The 14,320-nt window shown below is 45.4% G+C and overlaps 1 pseudogene; it reads left to right on the top strand.

Annotated features, from left to right (window-relative positions):
- Positions 1-12,585: 12,585 nt before the first annotated feature.
- Positions 12,586-12,703, top strand: LOC126164112 (5S ribosomal RNA; annotated as a pseudogene).
- The last annotated feature ends 1,617 nt before the right edge of the window (positions 12,704-14,320 follow it).

Genomic DNA, 14,320 nt, shown 5'->3' with positions numbered 1-14,320 from the left:
CTGTTTTAAAACGAATTCGTCGTCCAGGTCATGAGGCCTCAAGGCTGCCGACCGGCCGCCGTCTCATCCTCTCGCGTCATGCGCAAGCCATAGGCAGGGGCATGACGTCAGAACACCGCTCTTCCGGCGGTATTCTACTTTACAGAGAGTGAAGCCGATACTCTTATGCCAAGTAGCTCATCAGTTGGCATCACGAAGCCCAATGCACCTAGCAAAGCTCTTCCTAACAAGAAAAAATCGTTGGCAGTATTGGGAATCGAAGCTGAGCCCTCTACATGGCAGCCGTCCACACCGAGCAGTCAACTACGGAGGCGGTCTCTAACCTCATTAGGGCGCCTTTAAATAATTGTTTGATATTCTTATTTTATAAAATGTATTTAATATTGTGTAGCCCGTCACTTGTTCTCGTCGCTAGAGGTAGCTTTTGTGGCAACCTGAACGTCCTGGGTCCACCGTTCCAACTTCGCCCTACTTACGTAATGAAGAAAAATCGCAGCAATGCCGGCCGATGACTTCCGGCATAAGAAGTCAGCCTCGTTCTGCCAAGGGTCTTGTCAAAGAGGGCAGAGGAGTGGATGGAGTTTCAGGGCACTTTCTTGCTCTTGGGTTGGGAAACTGATCCTAAAGGGCAATCGAATCAGGAATGATCAATGGGAAGAGAATGCAGAAGGCAATGGAAGCCACTGCACTGAACAAAAATAACATGTATATGCAGGACACGGGGCACGAAATTCAAAAATCTATCGTGATGAGCACTCAACTGGCAGAAGATTCCTTACTAATCCAGCAGTTGGATCTCCGTGAGGAGACTGCCAATGGAAAGGTGACCATGAGAAAAAGATTGAATAATCAACGAGTCTGGACGTGGAGTGTAAGAAGTTTGAATGCGGCCGAGAAGACGGAGACTCTGAAAAGGAAAATCTAAATATAGGGGAATCAGTGAAGAGAAAAGGAAAAAAGAAAAGGATCTCTGATCAGATGAATATAGGGTAACATTAAAAGCAGCAGAACGTGGTATAACAAGAGTAGGACTCGATATGAATAGGAAGGCGGGACAGAGAGTGAGTTACTGCAAACAGTTCAGTGATGGGGCTATTCTCCATCAGAATCGACAGAAAACCAACACCGACAACGTCCTAAGCCGAAGGTGAAGAGATGCAGAAAGTATATGAGGATACTGAATAGGTAATTCAGAATGTAAGGGGAGATGAAAGTCTAATAGTCATGAGAGACTGGAATGCAGTTGTAGGGGAAGGAATAGAAGATAGGTTTACGAGAGAATGGTGCCTTGGTAGTTGTAATGAGATAAGAGAAAGATTACTTGAGTTCTGCAATAATTTCAGCTAGTAATAGAGAGTACTCTGCTCAGAAATCACAAAATCAGCAGCTGTACTCGTAAAAGGCCGGGAGATACGGTAAGATTTCAATTAGATTACATTATGATCAGCCAGAGACTCCGAAATCAGATAATGAATTGGATTAGAAGAGGTGCGCTTGAAGTTTTCTTAGGCCATAGGTACAGCGATAATGAATAGCACCGGAGGCATTTCAGCTGAAGAGGTGGTCTTCAGTCCTGAGACTGGTTTGATGCAGATCTGCATGCTACTCTATCCTGTGCAAGCTTCTTCGTCTCCCAGTACCTACTGCAACCTACATCCTTCTGAATCTGCTTAGTGTATTCATCTCTTGGTCTCCCTCTACGATTTTTACCCTCCACTCTGCCCTCCAATACTAAATTGGTGATCCCTTTAATGCCTCAGAACATGTCCTACCAACCGATCCCTTCTTCAAGTCAAGTTGTGCCACAAACTTCTCTTCTCCCCGATTCTATTCAGTACCTCCTCATTAGTTATGTGATCTATCCATCTAATATTCAGCATTCTTCTGTAGCAACACATTTCAAAAGCTTCTATTCTCTTCTTGTCGAAACTATTTATCGTCCATGTTTCACTTCCGTACATGGCTACACTCCATACAAATACTTTCAGAAACGACTTCCTGACACTTAAATCTATACTTGATGTTAACAAATCTCTCTTCTTCATAAACGCTTTCCTTGCCATTGCCAGTCTACATTTTATATCCTCTCTACTTCGACCATCATCAGTTATTTTTCTCCCCAAATAGCGAAACTCCTTTACTACTTTAAGTGTGTCATTTCCCAATCTAATTCGACTACATTCCATTATCCTCGTTTTTCTTTTGTTGACGTTCATCTTATACCCTCCTTTCAAGACACTGTCCATTCCGTTCAACTGCTCTTCCGAGTCCTTTGCTGTCTGTGACAGAATTACAACGTCATCGGCAAACCTTAAAGTTTTTATTTCTTCTCCATGGACTTTAATACCTACTCCGAATTTTTCTTTTGTTTCCTTTACTGGTTGCTCAATATACAGATTGAACAACATCGGGGAGAGGCTACAACCCTGTCTCACTCCCTTCCCAACCATCTTTATAAAGGGCAATCCCAGAAGCTGTAAAGAAACACATAAGCACAAAGAAGGTAATTGCGAAGGAACCCTGGGTAATAGATGAAATACTTTTGATCATCGATCAAAGAAGGTAGTACAACAATGTTCAGGGTATTCGGGAATAGAGATATACAAGTCACTGAGGAACGAAGTAATTGAGAAGTGCCGGCCGCGGTGGTCTAGCGGTTCTAGGCGCGCAGTCCGGAACCGCGCGACTGCTACGGTCGCAGGTTCGAATCCTGCCTCGGGCATGGATGCGTGTGATGTCCTTAGGTTAGTTAGGTTTAAGTAGTTCTAAGTTCTAGGGGACTGATGACCACAGTAGTTAAGTCCCATAGTGCTCAGAGCCATTTTTTTGAATTGAGAAGTACAGGGAAGCTAAGGTGAAATGGCTGCATTAAAAGTATGAAGAAATCGAGAAATAAATGACTCTTAGAAAGACTGCCCCAGTATTTAGAAAACTCAAAACTAAATTAGAGGTGCAATATGAGGAGACAACATATAGGTGGATAGGTGGAAGGCCTCTATTAGGCGGGGGGGGGGGGGGGGGGTTTGGAGGGGCCGGCACCTTGTTTGATGAAGTGGTGTCGTTGTGTCGGTAGGGAAAGCTGCAGAATGTATGAGACTGGCGAGATACCATCAGACTAACTGAAAAATATCATCCACATAATTCCGAAGATAGCAACAGCCGATAAGTGCGAAACTTATCGCACAATCGGCTTAACAGCTCATGCACCCAAGTTGCTAACAATAAGAATATACAGAAGAATGGAAAAGAAAATTGAGTATGTATTTAATGACGACCATCTTCGCTTTAGGAAGGTAAAGACACCAGTAAGGCACTTCTGAGGTTATTGATAATGGAAGCAAGAAGAAAGAAAAATCAAGACAAGTTCAAAGGATTTGTCGACCAGGAATAAAGTTAGACAATGTAAAAATGAGCAAGATGTTCGTAATTATGAGAAAAATTGGGGCAAATATAGGAAGAGACGAAGTGTCCGGATTAAGAAGTATGTAAAACAGTGTTTAGATTTTCACACCTTCCCTTCAGTATATACATAAAAGATTCAATGGCGAAAACAGAAGACAGGTTCAAGAGTAGGATTAAAATTATGGTGAAAGGGTACCAGTGATAAGATTCGCTGATGACATTGTTATCCTGTGTGAAAGTGAAAAAAAATTACCTGATCTTTAGAATGGCATAAACAGCTAATGAGCACCTAATATAGAGTGAGAGTATATAAAAGAAAGACGAAAGTGATAAGAAGTAGCAGAAATGAGAATAGTGAGAATATCAGGACTGATGATCACATAGCAGATGCAGTTAAGAAATTCGTCTAGTTAGAGAACAAAATAGCCCATGATGGATGGAGCAAGGAGGACATAGAAAGGGGACTAGCACTGGCAAAAAGGAAATTTCTGGCTAAGAGAAGTCGGAGAATCAAACATAGGCCTTCATTTGAGGAAGAAATTTCTGATAATGTATGTTTGGAGCACAGAACTGTGTGGGAGTGGAGCACAGGCTTTGGGAAAACCGGAGCAGAAGAGAATCGAAACATTTGAGATGTGGTGCTACAGAAGAATGTTGAAAATTAGGTTGACTGATAAGGTGAGTGAAGAGACTCTGCGGTGAATCGGCAAGGAAAGATATACGTGGAAAATACTGACAAGAAGGAGGAACAGGGCGGTGGAACATGAGTTACGACGTCAGAGAATAACCTCCATGGACCTCCAGGGAGTACAGAAATTATAGAGGAAGACAGAGATTAGAGTATATCCAGCAAATAACTGTACTCGTAAATGAGGACGTAGGTTGTAGGAATTCGGGGAGGGACACATCAAACCAATCGGAAGACTGGTAGCTCAAAATAAAAAAAAGAGACACCTTGTTGACACTACTGTTATTTTTAAAATAATTGTGATAAGTGGTCCAATCTGTTTCACAATGAACTCTTTTTACGGCCATGTAGGCCCGGGGCACGTCCATTGGCCACCGTGTCATCCTCTGCCTTGCAGCGTCACGTGGATGCTGTCAGGAGAGACATGTTGTCTGCAGGCCGCTCGCTCTCCCGGCCGTTCTGCTAACTTTCCAAACAGCGGCGCCGCTACTGTTAGGTCCAGTAGGTCGTCAGTTGGCATCATGAGGCTGAGTGCGCCCCATACCAGATCCCCTACCAAGGCAAACTCCTAGGCAGTAGCTGAATGCGAAGCCTGGACCTCCGCTTTGCAGCCATCCACACCGAGCAGTCAGTTACGGAGGCGGACTCTAATCCGTTTTGTGAGCATTTAAATAATTCTTTGATATTGTTACTTCCTGGCGCCTATGAAACTATTGTGCGTTACTGTTGTTTTAAAATTGCACTCTTGGAAATGGAAAAAAGAACACATTGACACCGGTGTGTCAGAACCACCATACTTGCTCCGGACACTGCGAGAGGGCTGTACAAGCAATGATCACTCGCACGGCACAGCGGACACACCAGGAACCGCGGTGTTGGCCGTCGAATGGCGCTAGCTGCGCAGCATTTGTGCACCGCCGCCGTCAGTGTCAGCCAGTTTGCCGTGGCATACGGAGCTCCATCGCAGTCTTTAACACTGGTAGCACGCCGCGACAGCGTGGACGTGAACCGTATGTGCAGCTGACGGACTTTGAGCGAGGGCGTATAGTGGGCATGCGGGAGGCCGGGTGGACGTACCGCCGAATTGCTCAACACGTGGGGCGTGAGGTCTCCACAGTACATCGATGTTGTCGCCAGTGGTCGGCGGAAGGTGCACGTGCCCGTCGACCTGGGACCGGACCGCAGCGACGCACGGATGCACGCCAAGACCGTAGCATCTTACGCAGTGCCGTAGGGGACCGCACCGCCACTTCCCAGCAAATTAGGGACACTGTTGCTCCTGGGGTATCGGCGAGGACCATTCGCAACCGTCTCCATGAAGCTGGGCTACGGTCCCGCACACCGTTAGGCCGTCTTCCGCTCACGCCCCAACATCGTGCAGCCCGTCTGCAGTGGTGTCGCGACAGGCGTGAATGGAGGGACGAATGGAGACGTGTCGTCTTCAGCGGTGAGAGTCGCTTCTGCCTTGGTGCCAATGATGGTCGTATGCGTGTTTGGCGCCGTGCAGGTGAGCGCCACAATCAGGACTGCATACGACCGAGGCACACAGGGCCAACACCCGGCATCATGGTGTGGGGAGCGATCTCCTACACTGGCCGTACACCACTGGTGATCGTCGAGGGGACACTGAATAGTGCACGGTACATCCAAACCGTCATCGAACCCATCGTTCTACCATTCCTAGACCGGCAAGGGAACTTGCTGTTCCAACAGGACAATGCACGTCCGCATGTATCCCGTGCCACCCAACGTGCTCTAGAAGGTGTAAGTCAACTACCCTGGCCAGCAAGATCTCCGGATCTGTCCCCCATTGAGCATGTTTGGGGCAGGATGAAGCGTCGACTCACGCGGTCTGCACGTCCAGCACGAACGCTGGTCCAACTGAGGCGCCAGGTGGAAATGGCATGGCAAGCCGTTCCACAGGACTACATCCAGCATCTCTACGATTATCTCCATGGGAGAATAGCAGCCTGCCTTGCTGCGAAAGGTGGATATACACTGTACTAGTGCCGACATTGTGCATGCTCTGTTGCCTGTGTCTATGTGCCTGTGGTTCTGTCAGTGTGATCATGTGATGTATCTGACCCCAGGAATGTGTCAATAAAGTTTCCTCTTCCTGGGGCAATGAATTCACGGTGTTCTTATTTCAATTTCCAGGAGTGTATTTTGGGTTTTGGGTGCGTTACATCGCAGATATTGTATAAAGGTGCTCAGGTTACCAGTGTGCGCTTGATTCAACTTTATAATTCAGAAACAAAATTGTTTAATTTATGCTGAGTCTGGGGCCAGTAGTTTACCACTTTCGTTTCCTCACAGCCTCAATCCTGTCAGCTCTATGTTTAAGTTTAACCATGATATATTTTTAGGAATGACCTTCATCAAGTCGCTCCTTTCCCCTACAACCTATAGGCTGTATAGCCAACGGCCTTGCAGTATTGGTAACACCGGTGACCATCCGGTCTGCCGAGCGCTGTTGGCAAGCGGGGTGCACTCAGCCCTTGTGAGGCAAACTGAGGAGCTACTTGACTGAGAAGTAGCGGCTCCGGTCTCGTAAACTGACATACGGCTGGGAGAGCGGTGTGCTGACCAAATGCCCCTCCATATCCGCATCCAGTGACGCCTGTGGCCTGAGGATGATACGGCGGCCGGTCGGTACCGCTGTGCCTTCCAAGGCCCGTTCGGACGGAGCTATAGGCTGTATAAGCAGTGCTTTTGGTCGGTCTGAGCCGACACACCATACCTAACGAGATTACAAGCACAGCTTTAAATGGCAAGGGTCACTTTGGCGCAGAGTCTTGACTCTCGACTAACACTTATTCTATTTCCATCTTTAAATTGAAGAACTACTTAGAAAATGAATGTGTGGAAAACAAACACAAACTACTGCGTTTGTCTTCACTTCTAATGCGAACATCCACTGCCAAGCACTTTATTTTGTAGAGGTTCAGATGATGTCTGTTTTCATGCTCTTAGATCCAGTCAGAACTTCTACTTTCTGATGATAGTTCCAGATATTTAAGTCAAGGGAAAACCAGTTGAAACACGTGATGTTATTTGCATGGTATAGACAAATTTCATTCCAAGGTCACAATCACAACTGTATCATTAGTCAGGCTAAAACAGCTGCCTATATCAACTAATCTCAGCAGACCACTTTGTGTGAAGTTGCAATTATCCTTTCATGCAAGATGTTTCGTTATTGTATGTAAATTCCTGAGTAGGTCCCATGAACAACACAAAATAAATTGAGAAACGTATATACAATACAGGCGAAAGCAATTTTTGAGGGAGTTAGATGTCCAAATGTTTCCATTTGAGATGTTTTGTTCACGGATAATTTGGAAGGATTTTTTTTAATAAAAATTTCCATTGCATCCGTTTCCCATTCTAATATATTTCAACAACTTTTGGGACTGGTTCATATGGCTCTGAGCACTATGGGACTTAACTTCTATGGTCATCAGTCCCCTAGAACTTAGAACTACTTAAACCTAACTAACCTAAGGACATCACACAACACCCAGTCATCACGAGGCAGAGAAAATCCCTGACCCAGCCGGGAATCGAACCCGGGAACCCGGGCGTGAACTTTTGGGACTCTAGCTGCCTAAAAGTTACGTCAAATCTTATTTGTTCTTTATGTTGCCTTATCTTTAACTCCAATGGATCCGCTTGCGGCGTGTTAACATGTGGTAATGAATCACCATGCATGAAAAACTCTACAGGGGAGATACAGGTAGTTGGACGTTATAACTTCACCTCAATTTTGTTTTGGCTGAACGTTTAAAGAAGTTCCAGCGCTCTATCACCTGTTTTTATTAAGGTATTCCCTTAACTTACTACGTCTACATACATATTCTGCAAGCCACTGTACGATGCATGGCGGAGTGTACCACGTACCACTACTGTCACTTAACTCGTATTGGTTTCAGTAGGCCCACATGGTAAAACTGATGAAAATTAGCGCATACGTCACGTTTGTCCGTAAATTACGCAATAATTCATAGGTTGAGTCGTTTCTCAACGCGGAGGATGGAAAGTCATTCGGACATCGTTCTTCTTTACAACACAGGCACTCCAATCTCTTACTTATCCGCCGACACCTGGCGGTGTAGTTCCATTAAAACGTCCCACCCTGTACGGCAATTACATAATGTGTTTACGAGTGAAGGCTGTGACGCAGGGACGACGATATATCGATGTTTTGGTCTAGCCATCAGTCGTGCACGGATAACCGAAGCGACGGCTCGCGTGGACAGGGAAATCCGGTTTCGAGTCCCATTCGGCTCATTCCCTCATACAGCTGATGTCTGCTCGTATTCAAAACTGCGAATACATTTCATGTACTGCAATACACAAATATCAGCGTACTAGGTCGTATACGAGTATAAAGAAAAGTGGATATGAACACCAGGAACAGTTTGCTAAACCCAAGATAAGGTCTCAGCACTTTGAGTTTGAACCATAAGTGGAAACGGACAGGGGGAGAGTGGGATTGGGGTGAGGGAACGAAATCGTAATTCATGAATTTTGGTTAGGGATACTTTCAAGAAGTAGCTCACAAGCAGTCATCCAGGTTGACCTTAAGTGTTATTTACCTATGGGAATGCTCGTCTGAGTGGGACAACAAGAAGACGTGACTGGGAGGAGATCGAGAAATTTGATTGTTGTTTATTTGATAATCACGGCAGAGTGATCGCACGGAGCAAAGACAACAGTATTATGTAGGGTTGGGGGAGGAGGTGAAGGATTATGGTTTAACCTGCGGAGGAGCACGTGCCGAATTTTAGGAACGATTGAGGATAAAGGTAGAAATGTCCTTTAAAGGTATCAATCCAAGCTTTCACCATCAGCGTTCTAGGGAAATACCTAAATCGTATTGTACGTGAATTTGAGTCACAGTCCTCCCGAATACCAGCCGCCTGTTTTAACCACTGCTCCATTTCATTCGAGATCAGAGAAGAAAATAAATTTTCAGATTTCGTCTCACATTGGCTCTGATGATCATTCGTGATTCCCCAGGAGGCATAACATCTCTTTGTGCAGCGTGACAGGGCCTGATAATGAAAGGGAATTGTCTGTACTCAGTTGAAATTCAGATATTTAAATTTTGATTTGATTGTTTGAGCTGTTTTTATGCATTTTTTTCGTAAGCTACGACTTTTCCTTTATGCTTTTGAATCAACTCGTTCAGCGCCCTTTGAATCTGCGAAAAATGATGTGAAAATTGCAATTGTTTGCCGCATCTGGATGTGATTTATCGCTGAATTCCTCAGGCCTACATAAAAGCGCTGGGTTCCTGTCCTAAAGTTCCTCCACTGACTTGGAAGCGAATTTTACCCGCGTATAATTGTCCTACTCGCTTCCTGTGCTACAGTAGAAAAAACTCAGCTTCATTAAAAATCGAATTGTGCTACCGGGCAGGATATCAGTCTTCCCACAAACTTCGCCTTAATCAGATGAATAATGAATAAGCGGTGTCTGCCTTTACTCAAGCCTGTATAAACTCCCAACGCGAAATTTCTCTCAGTATCAGTTCAGTTTCCGTCAACCATGAAACGCAAATTGAAAGCAATGAATTAATTAAATAGAATTTGCCTTTGAGACTCTTCACTACTGATAAATTTGTTAAATTAGTGATAATAAAGACAGTTTTTTACACAATAATCCAGCAAAAACATCTGTTGAAAACATTTAGTAGCTTCTGCTGCGTTTTCTAAGGTACTCGGCTATTCTTTCGGTGCTTCATAAACACCGTAATTTTATTGACAGTATACTGTATAACCAACAATTTAATAATAATCGCATTTTTTGGGAACTGAATAGCGAATGCATAACTTAGGACGGCTATGAGAACGAAATGTTTGTCCTCTCTGGCGCTAATCGCTTGTGGCCAAATGAATTCCGAATTCACAAGACAGTAGTGTGTTCCCAGTGCGAGTAGCACGAAACAATAAACGATAATGCCGTTAGGCCACATTAGGGATTCTAACAAGTCCTGGTTGATGTTTCACGAGCCATAACTCAATCATCCTACAAACAACAAACATTCAAATACGGTTTCTGATTCATAATTCTGCTGCATAATTTTGACACTGTAACGGGTGTGGTTATAGTCTGGCTGAGGACGAAGGTCCTGTGTGAGAAAGAAACCGTTAGCAAGCAGTACAGGCCCTTTATACACCCAGTAGATCATAGTAGAACTCAGAAACGTGTAAGGCAGTGATGACAGGTGGGCCTTGAGCCACGGACCCTGACAGAAAATCATTGTAGTTGAACTCCGGCCGATACTAAGATTAACGCAGCCTAGGAATTTCGAGGTTCCAGTCGTGTTCGAGCAGTGTCATAGCTGAATGCAAGATGCTAAGTCCGACCCAGCTGTGGAAAGTGAGGGTGTAGATGTCCTGGTGAGCGAATTCCGGACTACCAACCCACTGGCCGTGGTGGGCACTGGTGAATGTCCCAGTGGCTCAGTGGTTACTACCGTAGTTCGACCTTTAGGCTCCCTTTAGGATGGCAAAAGAGTGGCGGTGACCTCAATGTGGAGGCCGACCTGTGGTAGTTTATGACTTGATGACTCGCTGCTTCAGTGCAGGCCTAGCCTCGCTGGGAGGCCAATATTCACCAATGCGAGAACCAGTCTGTTGTGGTGTTGCGGCTGCAGAAGTCACATACGGCCAGTCTTTGGTTAGTATTGTAAGTAGGCTGTTTAGATTTTTATATGGGTAATGCCACGTAGCGCTCTGTATGAAAATCACTGGCTGTGCTGTGTGCAGTCTGTGGCTAGTTTGCATTGTTGTCTGCCATTGTAGAGGGGCAGCTGGATGTGAACAGCGCATAGCGTTGGGCAGTTGGAGGTGAGCCGCCAGCAGTGGTGGATGTGGGGAGAGAGATGGCGGAGTTTTGAAAAATGTCATGAACTGCTATAGCTGGATGTGAACAGCGCGTAGCGTTGCGCAGTTGGAGGTGAGCCGCCAGCAGTGGTGGATGTGGGGAGAGAGATGGCGGAGTTTTGAAAAATGTCATGAACTGCTATAGCTGGATGTGAACAGCGCGTAGCGTTGCGCAGTTGGAGGTGAGCCGCCAGCAGTGGTGGATGTGGGGAGAGAAATGGCGGAGTTTTGATAATTTGTAATACTGGATGTCAATTATGAATATTAAGTAGTTTGAATCTTTTATTTAGCTGGCAGTAGTGGCACTCGCTGTATTGCAGTAGTTCGAGCAACGAAGATTTTTGTGAGGTAAGTAATTTCTGAAAGGTATAGTTTAATGTTACTCAGGGCCATTCTTTTGCAGGATTTTTGATAGTCAGATTGCGTTGCGCTAAAATTATTGTGTGTCAGGTTAAGCATAGTCTTGTACAATTGTTCTAAGTGGACATTTCATATGTACAATTGTTCTAAGGGGACGTTTCAGTATCCTATGTTGTAGTAACTGTAGACGGTGATACCTGGTAACTGCTATAACGCAATGCAGGATCAGCGTATAGCCTAAATGCCAAACTTTAGTGCATTGATACTGTCTGCCTAGGATTGTATTGTTACACTCTTCGCCTCTCCAAAGAATTCGGCCGACTGTATCCTGCCTGTTGCTGCATCTCAAATGGCTCTGAGCACTATGGGACTTAACAGCTGTGGTCATCAGTCCCCTAGAACTTAGAACTACTTAAACCTAACTAACCTAAGGACATCACACACATCCATGCCCGAGGCAGGATTCGAACCTGCGACCGTAGCAGTCGCGCGGTTCCGGACTGCGCGCCTAGAACCGCGAGACCACCACGGCTGGCTGCTGCATCTCAAACTTGATAATTCTTTGCAGCTCATTGTGGACATAGGATGAAATTTTCACTCTACAGCGGAGGGTGCGCTGATGTGAAACTTAGTGGCAAATTAAAACTGTGTGTCGGACCGAGACTCGAACTCGGGACCTTTGCTTTTCGCGGGCAAGTGCTCTACCACTGAGCTACCCAAGCACGACTCACGCCCCGTCCTTACAGTTTTAATTACGCCAGTACCTCGTCTCCTACCTTCCGCTGTAGAGTGAAAATTTCATTCTAGAAACAACCCCCAGGCTGTGGCTAAGCCATGTCTCCGCAATATCCTTTCTTCCAGGAGTGCTAGTTCTGCAAGGTTCGCAGGAGAGCTTCCGTCCAGGAAGTTCAGTAGGTGGCTGTACTACTTCCTTGTTGTTACCTATGACAGTTACGACAAGTTTGTGTCCAATGAGATGTAGACCAAATGCAGTTTCATTGTGCAGATGTGTATGTTCTCTAAATCTAGTATTAAAATTTATCACAATCGTCGCATGTGTTCCTTAGATGCCTGGCTTTGAAATTTTATTATGCTTATGAGGAATTTGGATTCCTTAGTATGCTCCCCGACGGAATTCAGTGAAGATTTCCTAAATGATTCTGACAGGAAACATGATTTGGCAACCTTCATTAGACAGTAAAATTTTAACACTGTAATTAACTTTCCAGCATGGGTAGTTTGGCCAACGGCCTTGCCGCAGTGGTAACACCGGTTCCCGTCAGATCACCGAAGTTAAGCGCTGTCGGGCTGGGCTAGCACTTGGATGGGTGACCTTACGGTCTTTCGAGCGCTGTTGGCAAGCGGGGTGCCCTCAGCCCTTGTGAGGCAAACTGAGGAGCTACAATTGATTGAGAGGTACCGGCTCCGGTCTCGCAAACTGACATACGGACGGGAGAGCGGTGTGCTGACCTCCATATCCGTATCCGGTGAGGCCTATGGTCTGAGGATGACACGGCGGCCGGTCAGTACCTTTGGGTTGGTTCAAATGGCTCTGAGCACTATGGGACTGAACTACAGTGGTCATCAGTCCCCTAGAACTTAGAAGTACTTAAACCTAACTAACCTAAGGACATCACACACATCCATGCCCGCGGCAGGATTCGAACCTGCAACCGTAGCGGTCACGCGGTTCCAGATTGTAGCGCCTATAACCGCACGGCCACTCCGGCCGGCGTACCTTTGGGCCTTCATGGCCTGTTCGGGACGAGTTTAGGATCACGGGTCATTAAAGATTGTAGGAACCTAAATGATAATGTTTCTCTTTTTTAAAAGATCAGAGCAATGCCTTACAGTATTGATACTCCTCAGTAGACATCAGTTACAATAATTAAAGATCGCATGACAAATGTTTTTAAGAAAAGTTTACAAGAGATGATCTGGGATGAAATTTATAACAGCCAAAAGTTAATATGCAATTTAATCTACACCAGAAAAAATTCATATCATTATTTAAAAATAGCCTTCCCCTAAGATAATCAGAAAGGACATAAAGCAGCCATGTGAAAAACATTGGATCACTAGACGGATCAAAGTATCTTATGAAAGGGAAATGTACAGGGTTATTACAAATGATTGAAGCGATTTCACAGCTCTACAATAACTTTATTATTTGAGATATTTTCACAATGCTTTGCACACACATACAAAAACTCAAAAAGTTTTTTTAGGCATTCACAAATGTTCGATATGTGCCCCTTTAGTGATTCGGCAGACATCAAGCCGATAATCAAGTTCCTCCCACACTCGGCGCAGCATGTCCCCATCAATGAGTTCGAAAGCATCGTTGATGCAAGCTCGCAGTTCTGGCACGTTTCTTGGTAGAGGAGGTTTAAACACTGAATCTTTCACATAACCCCACAGAAAGAAATCGCATGGGGTTAAGTCGGGAGAGCGTGGAGGCCATGACATGAATTGCTGATCATGATCTCCACCACGACCGATCCATCGGTTTTCCAATCTCCTGTTTAAGAAATGCCGAACATCATGATGGAAGTGCGGTGGAGCACCATCCAGTTGAAAGATGAAGTCGGCGCTGTCGGTCTCCAGTTCTGGCATGAGCCAATTTTCCGCGGGCTACGCGTGAAACTTGCCCGCACGCGTTCAACCGTTTCTTCGCTCACTGCAGGCCGACCCGTTGATTTCCCCTTACAGAGGCATCCAGGAGCTTTAAACTGCGCATACCATCGCCGAATGGAGTTAGCAGTTGGTGGATCTTTGTTGAACTTGGTCCTGAAGTGTCGTTGCACTGTTATGACTGACTGATGTGAGTGCATTTCAAGCACGACATACGCTTTCTCGGCTCCTGTCGTCATTTTGTCTCACTGCGCTCTCGAGCGCTCTGGCGGCAGAAACCTGAAGTGCGGCTTCAGCCGAACAAAACTTTATGAGTTTTTCTATGTATCTGTAGTGTGTCGTG

The sequence above is a fragment of the Schistocerca cancellata genome, chromosome 2 (assembly GCF_023864275.1).
Source record: "Schistocerca cancellata isolate TAMUIC-IGC-003103 chromosome 2, iqSchCanc2.1, whole genome shotgun sequence".
NCBI lineage: Eukaryota > Metazoa > Arthropoda > Insecta > Orthoptera > Acrididae > Schistocerca > Schistocerca cancellata.
The sequence above is the reverse complement of the archived record's forward strand: the minus strand, read 5'-3'. Positions and strand labels throughout refer to the sequence as shown.